This window comes from Loxodonta africana, chromosome 4 (genome assembly GCF_030014295.1).
Source record: "Loxodonta africana isolate mLoxAfr1 chromosome 4, mLoxAfr1.hap2, whole genome shotgun sequence".
Lineage (NCBI taxonomy): Eukaryota > Metazoa > Chordata > Mammalia > Proboscidea > Elephantidae > Loxodonta > Loxodonta africana.
In genome coordinates this window covers 191,795,295-191,813,299 of record NC_087345.1, presented here as the reverse complement: position 1 = coordinate 191,813,299, position 18,005 = coordinate 191,795,295, and the positions used below count along the sequence as shown (strand labels likewise).

The 18,005-nt window shown below is 38.2% G+C and overlaps 1 pseudogene; it reads right to left on the bottom strand.

Moving 5' to 3' along the window:
* Nucleotides 1-2,483: 2,483 nt before the first annotated feature.
* On the bottom strand, nt 2,484-3,638 carry LOC100668036 (olfactory receptor 14A16-like; annotated as a pseudogene).
* Nucleotides 3,639-18,005: the final 14,367 nt, after the last annotated feature.

Below are 18,005 nucleotides of genomic sequence, written 5' to 3'. Positions count from 1 at the left end.
GAGTTTCAGTAATAATATAACAATGTTTCTCTCTTCTCCTCTGATTTCTCCGAAATGCACAGCAGCTCAAATGTGATAGGTTCATAATGAAGCACTGAATTTTGAGCACTGTATTTGTTTTCTATTGCTGCAGTAACAAAGTACCAGGGATTTAGTGGTTTTATATAACAAATTTATACTCCTACAGTTCTGTAGATCAGAAATTTGACTTGAGTCTCACTAGGTTAAAATCAAGTTATCGATGGGCTGCATTTATTTCTGAAAATATTCCGTACATGAATTTTCCAGGTTCAAGAGGACGTATGTATTTCTTGAATCATGGCTACCTTCTGCAATCTTCAAAGGCAGTAATGGCTGGTCGCATCCCTCTCACTCTGCCATCTAGCTGGTTTTCCAACTTCTGTTGCAAAAGTTCCCCTCCTTTAAACGGCTTATGTGATTAGATTGGTCCCACAGATAATCCAGGATAATTTTCCATGTCAAAGTCCTTAACCTTAATAACATCAGCAAAGCCCTTTTGTCCTGGTAAGATAACATGTTCACTGGTTCTGCAAATTAGGACGTGCACATCTTTGGTATCATCCTGCCTACCACATGCAAGATTGCAGACGTTCATGTTTCTAGGAAAAATACTCTGCCAATGCAAATCTCCAACAATTTCAACAGGTACATAATTAAATTTTATTTTGTTTTGGCTGAAAGAAACACTCAAGTCTAAGCTTAGAAAATTCTAACATAGGGAAATATAAGTAGAATAAATGGATCTTCTTGCAGTAGATGGGCTCAGTTCATTTTCTACACAACATGCACTTATATGATACATTCCAACTGCCTGAACATGTAAAAACTGGACAATGAGTAAGGAAGAGTGAAGAGCTGATGCCTTTGAATTGTGGTGTTGGGGAAGAATATTGAATATACCATGGACTGCCAAAAGAACGAACAAATGTGTCTTGGAAGAAGTACAACCAGAATGCTCCTTAGAAGTAAGGATGATGAGACTGAGTCTTACATACTTTGGAAATGTCAGGAAGGATCAGTCCCTGAAGAAGGACATCAGGCTTGGCAAAGTACAGGGTCAGCAGAAAAGAGGAGGACCCTCAATGAGGTGGATTGACACAGTGGCTGCAACAGTGAGCTCAAGAATAACAATGGTTGTAAGGATGGCTCAGGACCAGGCAGTGTTTCATTCTGTTGTGCATAGGGTTGCTATGAGTCGGAACTGACTCGACAGCACCTAACAACAGCAACTGCCTGAACATGAGCCAGTATATTTTACTCTCATGTGAATATTTTTTCCACAAAATGCATACATATCTGTTCAATAGCACAAATGCTTTTTCTCTCTATATTGAACAAACCCACTAGTTCTTTGTCCATGTGGAAAATACAGTTTCTGATCATGTAAACTATATATTTGCATAAGTCCATAACTACTGCAAAAGAATGATTATAATCCATTGCCTTTGGAATAAATAAGAAGTCAATCCCTTACGAGTATACAGATCATACACTAGACTAAAAAAAAAAAAAAAATAGTCTAGTGTATGATCTGTATACTCGTAAGGGATTGACTTCTTATGTATTCCAAAGGCAATGGATTATAAACAAAAATTTTGTGGGACCAGAAAACAATGTGGGTATTGTCCATTAATCCATATGATAAATAAACACCCACTTATTTCTACTCTAGGCCACACAGTAAGCTAGGAACGGGAGATACAGCACCTGTCCACAAGGATCCCATAGTGTAATGAAGTAAAAATAACAAGTACTTATGGAAATAAATCTTAAATTACAACTAAGATAAATGCTATGATGGAGAGGTAAATGGTGCTAAGAAAGCATCTAAGTGGACCAACTGAACTAGTCTGGAGAAACCTAGGTAAAGGTAATCTCATGGACCAGTGTACTGAAGCAGCAAATACAACACTAGATTAAGAATGGAGAGATAATCTTACGACCATAAGTGAGTTGTATACCCAAAAGTCATGAAGTATTTGTCACATACAAAATTTTCCCTATAAGGAATCCCTAGGTAGGATAGATGATTAAGTACTCGACTACTAATTGAAAGACTGATGATTTAAACCTACCACGAGGCCTCTGAAGAAAGGCCAGAGATCTGCTTCTGAAAGGCCAAAGCCTTGAAAACCCTATGCACAGTTCTACTCTTCATAAATGTGGTTGCCACGAGTTGGAATTACCTGGAAAACAACTGCTGTTTTCTACGTTTGTTTCACAATTAAGATGATAAATACAAGGTCAGCATGTGTCTGCCCAATTACAAATGGAACTACTGGTTTTTCCACTCACTTGATCTAGTGATAGTGCCTCTTAGTAGCAATTCAATGAGTACGACCAGAGTTTTCACGGAAATTCTTACTTTAAATATCCGATATTATTTTCAGACTATGCAACCAGATTGTTCAGACAATTCTGTCAGTGATTGAAAGATCATGATATATGTGACATTAACCCTCCTAATTTGAAGGGCAATGCCTACTCTTTAACAGTTTCTTTAATGCCATCTTCATATCCTTATTTCTCAGACTGTAGAAGACGGGATTCATGGTGGGTGGCACCATAGTACAGAATACTGACACCAGCAAATCCAAGGGTGATGGAGATTTGGGTAAGGGTCGTAAATAGGCAAAAAAAAAAAAACAGAAAAGAGAAAGAGAGTCACAACAGTGAGGTGAGGCAAGCATGTGGAGAAAGCTCTAGACCTGCCTTCTCTGGATGGGATTCTCAGAATAGTGGAGAAGATGTGAATGTAAGAGATATCAATAAACACAAAACAGCCAAAATCTAACACCAGGCTGAGCCCAATGACTACTAATTCCACAGTATTATAAGAACAGGCGAGGGAGAGCAGTTGTGGAACATCACAGAACTGATGAACTTCAGGAGACCCACACACAGGTATGGAGAAGGTAGAAGCTGTGTGCAGAATTACATTGAGAACTCCACTGACCCATGAGGAAGCTGCCATCTGCACACAGGCTCCATGGCTCATGAGAACTTCATACCTCAGTGGATGGCAGATGGCAAAGTAGCGGTCATAAGACATCACTGTGAGTAGAGATACTTCTGTAGTGGCTGAGAGGATGAAGAAAAATACCTGTGAAACACAGCTGAGAAATAAGATGGTGGTGTGATTAGCCAGAGAGTTTGCGATGGATTTGGGAACAGTGATGGAAATGAGGCAGAGATCCAAAAAGGACAAGTTCTTCAGGAAGAAATACATAGGGATGTGGAGCTGATGATCCTTGCTTGTGAGGGTGATGATGAGAACGTTCCGCAGTACAGCTGCCAGGTAAATCAGCAAAAACAACACAGCGTGTAAGATCTGGATCTCCTGAACATCAGAAAACCCCGTTAGGAAGAACATGGTCACAGAGGTGAAATAGTTCATTTCTCTGGGTGTTTAATCAATGACTCTAAAAAAATAAAATGAATAACTTGTGATTTAGTCAAGGAAGTTTACTCTTCTACTTTCCCAGGTTCACTTTCTCCCAATCACATGTGCAGGTATTCCATGCCATACAAGAGTAACAACACCAAGTCTTCAGGAGGTAATTTAGCACAAATAATCCCATTAACTGAATGACTGAAAATGCCTATCAGTCAAGTACAAATCATCCACCTTGTCATTCTATGTTGATTAAGGCCCATATTCCACATCTGGCTCAAATAGAATTTCATATACCTTGCATTGAAATATGCAGCGAGAAAGTGAACAAATTTTGGACCAGTCAGTCCTGAGTACAAATTTTAGATCAGCTGTTTGCAAGCTTTGTGATCTCATATACATTTTTGAGTATCATCTTATTCAATCTACTGTGTGAGCATTATCATTGGATTATTATTTTGATGCAATTAAATAATTCATACACAACTTATGCATAATTACTGGATAAGAAGACACTTAACCAATATCATTTCCTCTACTCATTCCATCTTCCTTCATTATACCAGTGTCAGGAAAAATTGTGAAAATCTTTGAAACAGGAAAAAAAACTGAGTCTTCTCTCTAGTGCACTGGGTTATGTTTGTTATTTATTGTCTTTAAGCTATCTTACAACTGTAGAAGTTGTATAAAACTGTTAATAATGCAAATTATTGCCTATACAAATACAAACTAATTTTGTTTTAGTGGAATGTAATTGATATTTTCTCTGTAGATAGACCCATTTTGCATCTATTTGTATTTTCTATCATCCATGCTTATCTGTTCTTTTCTGCGTGAAATTTGATTTTGATGTTGAACCAGTGGAATATCTTACCAGGTCTCTCAATCATTCATTGATTACTTAAAATATTTGGCATGTGTTTGTTTTATTATTTTATGTTCTTTAAAAAAGCTATCTTTGAGGGCCAAGATGGCTGACTAGGTAGAACCTACCTCGGATCCCTCTTGCAACAAAGACTCAGAAAAACAAGGGAATCGATCACATACATGACAATCTATGAACCCTGGCCATCAAACATAGATCTAAAGAGTTGACCTGAGTGACAGGGAGAGAAAAGCTGGGCCCTGAAGCAGCGACCGCCTCTGGAACCGGCGTCCCGCTCCACAGCCTTGAGCTCTCGCAGTTCCCTGGTGCCGAGTGGTGGGGCTGATTGCAGCTTGCTGAGGCGGGGCAGGCACGGGACACAGCTCTAACCCCTAGCCCCCTGGGGTAACCTCGGTAGAGAATCAGCCAGAGCAGGAAGGCTGCACACTGACACAGTAAACGAGAGAAGGAGCAAACACGGGGAAGAAGCGACTGTTTTGGGAGCCTGGAGCCAGCGTCCCAGTCAGAAAACCTTGGGGCCGGGCTTTGGACTGGGCACAGGGAAGCTGAGCACAGATTCCTGAGATGGCGCAAACACAGGAAGCAGCCCTAACCCCCTGAAGTGACCTTGGGGGAAGCCCAGCCAGTGGATGCGTGCAGGCAGCACAGCAACTTGGCTGACAGGAGAAGTCACTGGGAGGCAACGACTGGTTTTGGAGCCTGGAGAGTGGCATCTCAGCTGGGGAATATTGGCACCGGGCTTTGGACTGGGAGTGGAGGAGCTGACCACTGCTTCGGAGACAGCACAAGCACAGGACATGGGCCTGACCCTCGGGGGCAATCTGTACCCAGCCAGACCACACTGGCTAAACTCCCCTCAGGAATCTCAGATAAAACAGTCATCACCAAGCAAGGTAAGGAACTTTGTCTATATTGCTGGGTGCTACTCTCTCCTATCTATCTGATCCCTCTCCTGCTACTCTCTCCTACCTATCTGATCCCTCCCCTCCATGCCCCCTGCGGCTTCATTAACACTGGAATTTCTTGGGCCAGAGAGTGAAGTGCTCTGCAGTTTTTTGTTTTGTTTTGTTTTGTTTTTGTTTTCTGGTCTTTTCCTAACCTATTCTCCTGGCCTGAGAGAAAAAAAAAAGAAGCAGCTGCTAAAAACTCCCATTTAACCCACCAAAAACTTAGGGACCAAAAACCCTTCCCTGACTTCCCGAGATTGGAATAAAAATACAGAACTAGCTCCAGCCAAGCAAAGGAGATCCACAGTCTTGGGCTTTCATCCCTACAGGGAACAAGGCGGCTATTATAATGCAAAGGCAATTCTGATAGTGATCTGACTGTAATTGTTTTAGCTGATTACTGGCAAGACAAGTTTTCCAGGTCTGATATCTCTACCTATTAAACAGAGCCCTCACTGATCCACAACAGGGAACTGAGGGCTGACGCTCCACCCAAACCACCTAGCCACCTGCCAAAGGGGTCTGAGGATACTGACACTAACCAATCTTTAGAGGTACATGCACTGGGTGCCTAAGGTACAGCTGCAGAGCCCACCCACCAAAGTGCTTTAGGAATAGAGACACACCTACCTCACTGGCACTTGGGGGAAGGCTGTCAGCATCCTGTCCCCCCCGTGGAGTGTGACCCCCTGCTGCTACTAGAATCTGGTGCACACAACTATCACCACTACTTCTCTAAGTTAATAGGTGACAGTCTACACCACACACTTGGTGACCCAAAACCAGATTCTATTCAAGAATAGTGAATGGACTCTTAGGCTTATATATCTGGTAACAGCCCAAACCAGCTGCTAATAGCACATAAGTCATTCAAAGGCTACAACAATCAAGACAGTGCAATCTAGCAGCCCATCTGCATATATTGAAAGAAAACAAAACAAGATAGGACTCAGTGAGCAAATAAAAAAAAATCATTACAATATCTTATAGATGGCTTGGAGACAGCAGTTGATATCAAACAACATAAAGAAACAGACCATGATTGCTTCTACAACTTCCCAAATTAAAGAATCAAAATCTTTCCCAAATGAAGATACAATCCTGGAATTGCCAGATGCAGAATAACAAAAAATAATACACAGAATGCTTCAAGACATCAGGGATGACCTCAGAAATGAAATAAGGCAATCTACAGAAAAAGCCAAGGAACACACTCATAAAGCAGTTGAAGAACTCAAAAAGAATATTCAAGAACATTGTGGAAAAATTAATAAGCTGCAAGAATCCATAGAGAGAGAGCATTCAGAAATCCAAAAGATTAACAGTAAAATACAGAATTAGATAACTCAATAGGAAGTCAGAGGAGCAGAATCCAGCAATTGGAATGCAGAGTGGGGGGGTGGAGGATAAGGCAATTGACACCAACAAAGTTGAAGAAAACTCAGATAAAAGAATTAAAAAAAATGAAGAAACCCTGAGAATCATGTGGAACTCAATCAAGAAGAATAACTTGTGTGTGATTAGAGTTCCAGAACAGGGAGGGATAACAGAAAATACAGAGAGAATAGTTGAAGATCTGTTGGCAGAAAACTTCCCTGACATCATGAAACACGAAAGGATATCTATCCAAGATGCTCATCGAACCCCATTTAAGATTGATCCAAAAAGAAAATCACCAAGGCATCTTATCATCAAACTTGCCAAAACCAAAGATAAAGAGAAAATTTTAAAAGCAGCCAGGGAGAAAAGAAAAGTCTCCTACAAAGGTGAATCAGTAAGAATAAGTTCAGACTACTCAGCAGAAACCATGCAGTCAAGAAGGCAATGGGATGACATATATAGAGCACTGAAGTAGAAAAACTGCCAGCCAAGGATCATATATCCAGCAAAACTCTCTCTCAAATATGAAAGTGATATTAAAACATTTACAGATAAACACAAGCTTAGAGAATCGGCAAAAACCAAACCAAAGCTACAAGAATTACTGAAAGAAATTGTTTGGTCAGAAAATCAATAATATCAGATACCAACACAACACAAGGTCACAGAACAGAACATCCTGATATCAACTCAAATAGGGAAATCACAAAAACAAATTAAGATTAAATTAAAAAAAAGAGTGAAAACAGGGAATCATTGAAGTCACTATGTAAAAGAACACAATAATCAAAATGAGGGACTAAATACAGAAGCCATAGATCTTCCATATGGAGAGGAAAACAAGGCGATACAGGATGATAAAAGCTAGGTTTTTACTTAGAAAAATAGGGGTAAATATTAAGGTAACCACAAAGAGGTCTAACAATTCCATAATTCAAAATAAAATCCAAGAAAAACATAACGACCCAGGAAAAATAAATTCAACTGCTGTGAAAATGAGGAACACACAATTTACAAAGCAAACCGTCTCAGCACAAAAAAGCAGGTGGAAAAATGAAATTGTCAACAACACACACAAAAAAAGCACCAAAATGACAGCACTAAACTCATCTATAATTACGCTGAATGTAAATGGACTAAATGCACCAATAAAGAGACAGAGAGTCTCAGACTGGATAAAGAAATACGATCCGTCTACATGCTGCCTACAACAGACACACCTTAGACTTAGAGATACAAACAAACTAAAACTCAAAGGATGGAAAAAAATATCAAGCAAACAACAATCAAAAAAGAGCAGGAGTAGCAATATTAATTTCTGACAAAATAGACTTTAAGGTTAAATCCACCACAAAGGATAAAGAAGGACACTATATAATGATTAAAGGGACAATTTACCAGGAAGATATAACCATATTAAATATTTATGCACCCAATGACAGGGCTGCAAGATACATAAAACAAACTTTAACAGAACTGAAAAGTGAGATAGACACCTCCACAATTATAGTAGGAGACTTCAACACACCACTTTCAGAGAAGGATAGGACTTCCAGTAAGAAGCTCAATAGAGACACGGAAGACCTAATTACTACAATCAACCAAGTTGACCTCACAGGCTTATACAGAACATTCCACCCAACAGCTGAAAAGTATACTTTTTTTTTTTTCTAGTGCACATGGAACATTCTCTAGAATAGATCACATATTAGGTCATAAAACAAACCTTTGCAGAATCCAAAACATCGAAATATTACAAAGCATCTTCTCAGACCACAAGGCCATAAAAGTAGAAAACAATAACAGAAAAATCAGGAAAAAGAAGTCAAATACTTCGAAACTGAACAATACCCTGTTGAAAAAAGACTGGGTTATTGAAGACATTAAGGAAATAATAAAGAAATTCATATAATTCATGGAGAATGAAAACACTTCCTATCAAAACCTCTGGGACACAGCAAAAGCATTGCTCAGAGGTTAATTTATATGGATAAATGCACACATACAAAAAGAAGAAAGAGCCCAAATCAGAGAACTGTCCCTACAACTTGAGCAAATAGAAAGTGAGCAACAAAAGAATCCATCAGCACCAGAAGAAAACAAATAATAAAAATTAGAGCTGAACTAAATGAATTAGAGAACAGAAAAACAATTGAAAGAATTAACAAAGCCAAAAGCTGGTTCTTTGAAAAATTAACAAAATTGATAAAACATTGGCCAGACTGACTAAAGAAATACAGGAAAGAAAACAAATAACCTGAATAAGAAATGAGATGGGCCATATCACAACAGACCCAACTGAAATTAAGAGAATCATATCAGATTATCACAAAAAATTGTACTCTAACAAATTAGCAAACCTAGAAGAAATGGATGAATTCCTAGAAAAACACTACCTTCCTAAACTTACACAATCAGAAGAAGAACAACTATATAGACCCATAACAAAAAAAGAGATTGAAAAGATAATCAAAAAAGTCCCAACAAAAAAAAAAAGCCCTGGCCCGGACGGCTTCACTGCAGAGTTCTACCAAACTTTCAGAGAACAGTTAACACCACTACTACTAAAGGTATTTCAAAGCATAGAAAATGATGGAATGCTACCTAACTCATTCTATGAAGCCAGCATATCTCTGATACCAAAATCAGGTAAAGACACCATAAAAAAAATAAAATTACAGACCTATATCCCTCATGAACATAGATGCCAAAATCCTCAACAAATTTCTAGCCAATAGAATTCAACAACATCTCAAAAAAATAATCCACCTTGATGAAGTGGGATTTATACCAGGTATGCAAGGTTGGTTCAATAGTAGAGAAACCATTAATGTAATCCACCATATAAATAAAACAAAAGACAGAAACCACATGATCTTATCAATTGATGCAGAAAAAGCATTTGACAAAGTCTAACACTCATTCATGATAAAAACTCTCAGCAAGATAGAAATTGAAGGAAAATTCCTCAACATAATAAAGGGCATCTATACAAAGCTAACAACCAACAGCCAACATCATTCTAAATGGAGAGAGCCTGAAAGCATTTCCCTTGAGAATGGGAACCACAAAAGGATGCCCTTTATCACCGCTCTTATTCAACATTTTGCTGGATGTCCTAGCCAGAGCAATTAGGTTAGACAAAGAAATAAAGGGCATCTGGATTGGCAAGGAAGAAGTAAAATTATCTCTATTTGCAGATGACATGATCTTATACACGGAAAACCCTAAGGAATCCTCAAGAAAACTACTGAAACTAATAGAAGAGTTTGGCAGAGTTTCAGGTTACAAGATAAACATACAAAAATCACTTGGATTCCACTACATCAACAAAAAGAACATTGAAGAGGAAATCACCAAATCAATACCATTCACAGTAGCCCCCAAGAAGATAAAATACTTAGGAATAAATCTTGCTAAGGATGTAAAAGACCTATACAAAGAAAACTACAAATACGAGTGTAAGAAACTAAAAGGGACCTACATAAGTGGAAAAACATACCTTGCTCGTGCAGAGGAAGACTTAACATAGTAAAAATGTCTATTCTACCAAAAACCATACAATGCACTTCTGATCCAAATTCCAGTGACATTTTTTAAAGTGATGTAGAAACAAATCACCAGCTTCATATGGAAGGGAAAGAAGCCTCGGATAAATAAAGCATTACTGAAAAAGAAGAAGAAAGTGGGAGGCCTCACTCTACCTGATTTTAGAACCTATTATACAGCCACAGTAGTCAAAACAACCTGGTACTGGTACAACAACAGGCACATAGACCAATGGAACAGAATTGAGAACCCAGATATAAATCCATCCATGTATGTTCAGCTGATATTTGACAAAGGCCCAGTGTCAGTTAATTGGGGAAAAGATAGTCTTTTTAACAAATGGTGCTGGCATAACTGGATATCCATTTGCAAAAAAATGAAACAGGACCCCTACCTCACACCATGCACCAAAACTAACTCCAAGTGGATCAAAGACCTAAACATAAAGACTAAAACGATAAAGATCATGGAAGAAAAAATAGGGACAACATTAGGAGCCCTAACACAAGGCATAAACAGAATACAAAACATCATTAAAAATGACGAAGAGAAACTAAGTAACTGGGAGCTCCTAAAAATCAAACACCTATGCTCATCTAAAGACTTCACCAAAAGAGTAAAAAGACCACCTACAGATTCGGAAAAAATTTTCAACTCTGACATCTCTGACCAGTGCCTGATCTCTAAAATCTATATGATTCTGTTAAAACTCAACCACAAAAAGACAAACAACCCAATTAAAAATTGTGCAAAGGATATGAACACGCACTTCACTAAAGAAGATATTCAGGCGGCTAACAGGTACATGAGAAAATGCTCTTGATCATTAGCCATTAGAGAAATGCAAATTAAAACTATGATGAGATTCCATCTCACTCCAAGGCTGGCATCAATCCAAAAAACACAAGATAATAAATGTTGGAGAGGCTGTGGAGAGATTGGAACACTTATACACTGCTGGTGGGAATGTAAAATGGTACTTTGGAAATCGATCTGGCATTTTCTTAAAAAGTTAGACATAGAACTACCATACAACCCAGAAATCCCACTCCTTGGAATATACCCTAGAGAAATAAGAGCCTTTACACAAACAGATATATGGACACCCATGTTTATTGCAGCTCTGTTTACAATAGCAAAAAGCTGGAAGCAACTAAGATGTCCATCAACGGATGAATGGTTAAATAAATTATGGTATATTCACACAGGGGAATATTATGCATCAATAAAGAACAGTGATGAATCTGTGAAACATTTCATAACATGGAGGAACCTGGAAGGCATTATGCTGAGTGAAATTAGTCAGATGCAAAAGGACAAATATTGTATAAGACCACTCTTATAAGATCTTGAGAAATAGTATAAACTGAGAAGAACACATACTTTTGTGGTTACGAGGGGGGGAGGGTGGGAGGGTGGGAGAGGGTTATTTACTGATTAGATAGTAGATAAGAATTACTTTAGGTGAAGGGAAGGACAATACTCAATACAGGAAAGATCAGCTCAACTGGACTGGACCAAAAGCAAAGAAGTTCCTGGGATAAACTTATTGCTTCGAAGGTCAGTGGAGTAAGGGCGGGGGTTTGGGGACTATGGCTTCAGGGGACATCTAAGTCAATCGGGAAAATAAATTCTATTAAGAAAACATTCTGCATCCCACTTTGAAGTGTGGTGTCTGGGGTCTTAAATGCTAACAAGAGGCCTTCTAAGGTGCATCAGTTGGTCTCAACCCACCTGGATCAAAGGAGAATGAAGAACACCAAGGCCACAAGAGAACTATGAGCCCAAGAGACAGAAAGGGCCACATGAACTAGAGACTTACATCATCCCGAGACCAGGAGAACTAGATGGTGCCCAGCCACAATCGATGACTGTCCTGACAGGGAGCACAAGAGAGAACCCTGAGGGAGCAGGAGAACAGTGGGATGCAGACCCCAAATTCTCATCAAAAGACCAGACTTAATGGTCTGACTGAGACTAGAAGAATCCTGGCAGTCATGGTCCCCAAACCTTCTATTGGCCCAGGATAGGAACCATTCCCGAAGAGAACTCATCAGACATGGAAGGGACTAGACAATGGGTTGGAGAGAGATGCTGATGAGGATTGAGCTACTTGTATCTGGTGGACAATTGAGGCTATGTTGGCATCTCGTGTCTGGAGGGGAGATGGGAGGGTAGAGAGGGTGAGAAACTGGCAAAATCATCACGGAAGGAGAGAAGGAAGGCGGGAGTGGGTTGACTCTTTAGAGGCGGGGAGAAATGGGAGTGTGTATTAAGGTGTATATAAGTTTATATGTGAGAGACTGACTTGATTTGTAAACATTCACTTAAAGCACAATAAAAATTATTTTTTTTAAAAAGCTATCTTCATCTTCTGACATAGATAGCAACCATTGACCCTTAACCCAGTGCTGTCCAGTCGATTCCGACTCATAGCGACCCTATAGGGCAGAGTAGAACTGCCCGGTAGAGTTTCTGAGGAGTGCCTGGTGGATTTGAACTGCCAACCCTTATGAAAGGATTTGAGCTATCTTAAATGGAAACATTTGGGCAACTTTTCAGGGACGTGGAAAACAGAAAATTACCCTCTATTCTCTATCATTTTATGTTATATTTTGTTTTACCAAAACCTGTTCCTAAATTTAGTAATCACTTCAAAGTAGAACTGAAGAATTTGAATTGTGCAGAAAAAGTATTCACATTCATTTCACCTGTCCTAGAAGTGTTCGTCTCCTTGGCAGGTTCCACAATATTGCTGCTGCCGGCTTCTAGGAGCTGGTCCAGTGAATCAGGGGTTTTCAGTTAAATAAAGTGTCTTTGTCTTTTTCAGCGCCAAACTTTTCATATATTTTTTTCTTTTAAAAGTAGGTCCCCTCTCCAAAAAAAAGTCTTTTGTTTTTCTTTGGTTCTCCTTTGGTGATATCCTCAGCCAAAATAAGTTCTCAGCAACAATGTCAGTTTGTCTTTGATGTTCAAGTCCTTCATCTCAAAATGAAAATTGTCATAGAGAAAAATTAAAAACAGACATCTTCCTTTGATTTTATGATTTTTTCTTACCCACAAAACCAAGCCTTAACCATAAAAATTCCTTACCCAAAATTAATCAAGCCAGGGTTTTTTGTCACCCGAAATTGTTCATCTTTTCCTTCCTGTTTGGAGCCAGACTTATTTAATTTAAATTTCAAAAAGCGTCATGGCTGCAGGTGGGTGGAGGGGCAGAGACCACCTTGTGACCTGATATCAGTAGATCTCGGTAAAGGGGAGAGAGCAAGATACAACCTATCGTGTTAAGATAAGACAATGGTTCATCTTCTATTCTTCTCTGTACTCTTCTAGTTGTAAGCCGCGCTGTAACTGGCCTATGTCTAACCATTTGCTTTTTTTTTTTTTTTTAAATCAGACTGGTCTCCCTATATCCATATAGAATACTGCTCGGAAAAAAAATTCTAGTTTCTTTTTTGTTTTGTTTTGATTATATTTAACAATACTCTGAATTTACATTTTAATTGTTCAAACAATAACATATTTTCCAAACCAAAATTAAAATAAACATGTAAGATGCTGTCTATTGGGACAAGTGAGAGTATACAGTAAGTGCTTCCAGAAAGATGTGGGAATTAAGATATATTTCATATAAAAAATGTGGGGCATAAAATAATTAACCTTTGACAAATGGGAAATATTTAGGAAGGAAAAAGAAAAGAGGGTATCTTTTTAATCCAGGCGACGTGGTTCATACCATACCAAGCAGAACCTTGGCAGCCTGAAGCGTATGTAGGGAGAACACTCTTTAGCAAGGGTCACTAAATTGGCCTAGGGTAACAGGAAGAGGACAGTTGGCGGCGTGGGTGATAGGTCTGTACCTAAAAGGAGAATAATTAAGGTGAAATTTTCTAGAAAGCAACTGCTCTTCATATTTAGTAACGTTTGAAAGGAAGATATTTTTGAGGTAGCGAGACAAGTCAGGATAGTATTCTGATAGTATAAAAAAAAAAACCCAGTGCCGTCGAATCAATTCCGACTCATAGCGACCCTATAGTCTGATAGTATAGCTATGAGTTATTAAAAGATGGCTTAGAGTAAGTGTTCAGAATAAGAATTAAAGGGAAAGAAAAGACACAACATCATCTAAACAAGATAAAACTGATGAATGAAATATTATTTATTGAACACAATTGAAATGAAGGTAAAAATAAAATTCTAGACACAGCGATGTGTCTATAAATTTTTCCACTTTGGCTACGCAATTGAAAGGGAGGTAAAATATGCTCTCTGTGCTGGTTTCCTGTCCCTGCCCCTTTCCCATAGTGGCCTATTTTGTCCCAGCCTACCTGTGCCCAGTGCCCCAGCCTTATAGCAAACCCTTTTGCTTATTAGAGCACAAAATGCTACAGCAAGACAGCACTGAGCAACAATCTATTTTTTGGTGTCACCATCCTTCTCGAATTGGCAGCCATATGCAGGAGGTGGTCTTGCTAAATGAGAGTGTTTTTACCTTAGGGAAAATGGACAACACGTTTTATTTCTCCTTTATTTTTAATTATGAAGTTAAAAAAAATTATCACTGGTTTTAAGAAAGTTATTTCATCACTGGTTGGCAGTCGGCTCCCTGCACCCCACTTGCCTCTGTAAGACCTCCTGCTGTGGGGGGACCACCCCTTACATTTGGCTGCCAATTTAAGGTACTGGGGTGATGCCAATATATAGCTAGTCATTCAATGCTACCCTGTGAGCTTCTCTCTCTCTCTCTCTTTTTTTTTTTTTTCTGATTATGAATTCCCTGGAACTCACTGCAGGCTCCAAGTTGTATGTTTTGAAATAATGGTCAAACACTTAACTGTCTTTGACCAATTCAAGGAAAAGTTTACTAATACATGGATTCAGATAAACCAGTTAAAACAAGTCATAATCAGAATAAAATTAAAGATTCTTAGAATTTCTCTATGTCCACAAAAAATTTTGCATTGCTTTTTAAATAACCCGGAATCTAGGTCCCTGGGTCACAATGAGGACGTGCATTATGGTTAACCAGGATCCTACTTCCCCACTCTAATTCTTCCTAGTTTAGCAGCCTATTGTTTCATTTTCTTCAGAATAAGAGGACCTGAGAAAAAACCCTTATTTTTATTTTGGAATGCTGATAGAAGTCAGGGATGATTTGCAGGTTGAGAAATGCACTGTTGGGAAATTGAAATCCTGACCACTCACCCTGCAACAGCCACATTCTAAGATCTCTCCATGCAGTATTTAATATAACTTACACCTGTGCTCAAAGAAATCCATTATGTGCCCATTACACTGAAGGCTTGGACCTATAGAGAGTTTAAGGGATTAGCCCCACTTCACACAATGGTGGAGCTAGAATTTGAACACAGGTGACCTCACTCCAAAGGCCTTGGTTCTAGTTGCTGTGCTTGAATGTCTGACACAACATTGTGGACTCAGACACACTCAGCTGTATCTCAGCTCATCATCGTAAAACAGCTTTTGCAAAGATGACTCATCAACCCTCCTCAGCACAGTGCTTCTCTTTATTTAAAATAAATCTCACATCTTAATTCTCCCTATTACTGAAAAGTGGCTTTGAGTTTATTTTAATTCATAGCAAAGTGATGTGACAGAGTAGAACTGACCCTTAGGATTTTTTAGGCTGTTTCTTTATTTTCTAATCTTGATAGGAACAGATTGCTGCCAGGTCTTTCTCCCACAGAGCATCTAGGTGGGTTGAAACCACCAACCTTTTCATTAGCAGCCAAGCTCTTAACCATTGGGCACAGGATACACAGAAGTCCAACAGCTAGTAAGGAGCTGGTTTTGTGGGGTCCCATCCTATCTCTTCTTGTGAACTTCTAGGGGATGACACTAACAGCTAATATTCATCACATTCTTACTTTGCCCACCTACTCATATCACTTCGGAACCTCACAGCAGACCTATTATCCACACTTTAAAGATGAGAAATTGAATACTTACAAAAGTGAAGACATCTGATTAAAGTTGAAAAAGGATGTAAGGTAAAAACAAATTCAGTGCAAGGACTATCTGACGTTACCCAGGTTCTTCCATCCACAGCACATGATTTTATACATAGTCTTGTACCAGACAGAGTAGACTAAACAATGAACTTCTGGCCTATGTCTTCTCCCTATTTTAATGACTCCTCTTTGAGTTGAATAAGATCATGCCCTGGGAATAGACCAAATTAACCACTACATTGTCCTCAGAAGGAAAGAGACATTACAGGAGTTACCTCATTTATCTACAGAGCTACAAGGAAATCTCAAAAGATTGTTACCTGGGACCAGCATTCCTTAATATTATGATTAAAAAAAATATAATTTATCTTTCTTTTGGTGGGAATACATTTAACTGTCAGTAAACCTAAGCAAGCTTCAACAATGCACAAGTCTTTTATGTGAGACCTCATTTCATAACATTTCCCTATTTTTATTGATTTCGTTGCTTACTTTAAACTTCCTGTGCTAGAAAATTTAACACCTGTTGTTGTCATATTTCTCAAGTATGAAAAAGTTATGTTTTTATTTTAATTGTGGTAATATTTTCCCCACAGGTTTTATTCAATTTTAGTCAAATATGCTGGTCCTTTTCTCTAATGCTCCAGCTTTGGAGCCTTGCTTGAAAAGGTTTTTCTCTCCTTTCTATGGTTTGGGTTGTACTATCAAAAAAAAAAAAATCCAAGATATAATTTCCTATTTTTTTTAACTCCCACTTTTTTTTTTAAATATCACTCAGAGGTATTTTAATTTATTTTTCATACCAGCATTATACAATTCTTAGTTTCTTCTACAGGTGATTTAAATAATATTTATTCACCATGTAAGGCTTTGTTTTTCTATTATATTTCACAGACATTAACTGCCTATGTATAAAAGACAATCATTGACTTATGATTTCTAACAGGCACTTACAGAATTATTTTATTATATGAACATGTTATTTTTGGTTTTCCAGATATACAATCATAATCACCTAAGAATAAAGATAATTTTGCCCTTTTAATTTTCAAGCCTATTTCAAATTTTCAAAGCTAAAGCAGTGATCACAGGTCAATTTACAGCAAGAAATGCACACATACAAAAAGAAGAAGGGGCCAAAATCAAAGAATTATCCCTACAACTTGAACAAATAGAAAGAGAGCAACAAAGGAAACCCTCAGGCACCAGAAGAAAGCAAATAATAAAAATTAGAGCAAGGTTAAATGAAATAGAGAACAGAAAAATAATTAAAGAATTACCAAGACCAAAAGCTGGTTCTTTGAAAAAACTAACAAAATTGATTAACCATTGGCCAAACTGGAAAAAAAAAAAAAACAGGAAAGGAAGCAAATAACCTGAAAAAGAAATGAGATGGGCGATATTACAACAGACCTAACTGAAATTAAAAGAATCATATTGGATTACTACAAAAAACCGTACTCTAAAAAATTTGAATACCTAGAAGAAAGGGATGAATTTATAGAAACACACTACCTACCTAAACTAACACAAATAGAGGTAGAACAACTAAATACCTATAACAAAAGAAGAGATTGAAAAGGTAATCAAAAAACTCCCAACCATAAAAAAGCCCTGGCCTGGGTGGCTTCACTGCAGAGCTCTACGAAACTTTCAGAGAAGAGTTAACACCAATACCTCTAAAGGTATTTCAGAGCATAGAAAATGACGGAATACTCCCAAACTCATTATAAGAAGCCAGCATATCCCTGACACCAAAACCAGGTAAAGACATTACAGAAAAAGAAAATTACAGACTGATATCCCTCATGAACATAGATGCAAAAATTCTCAACAAAACCCTAGCCAATAGA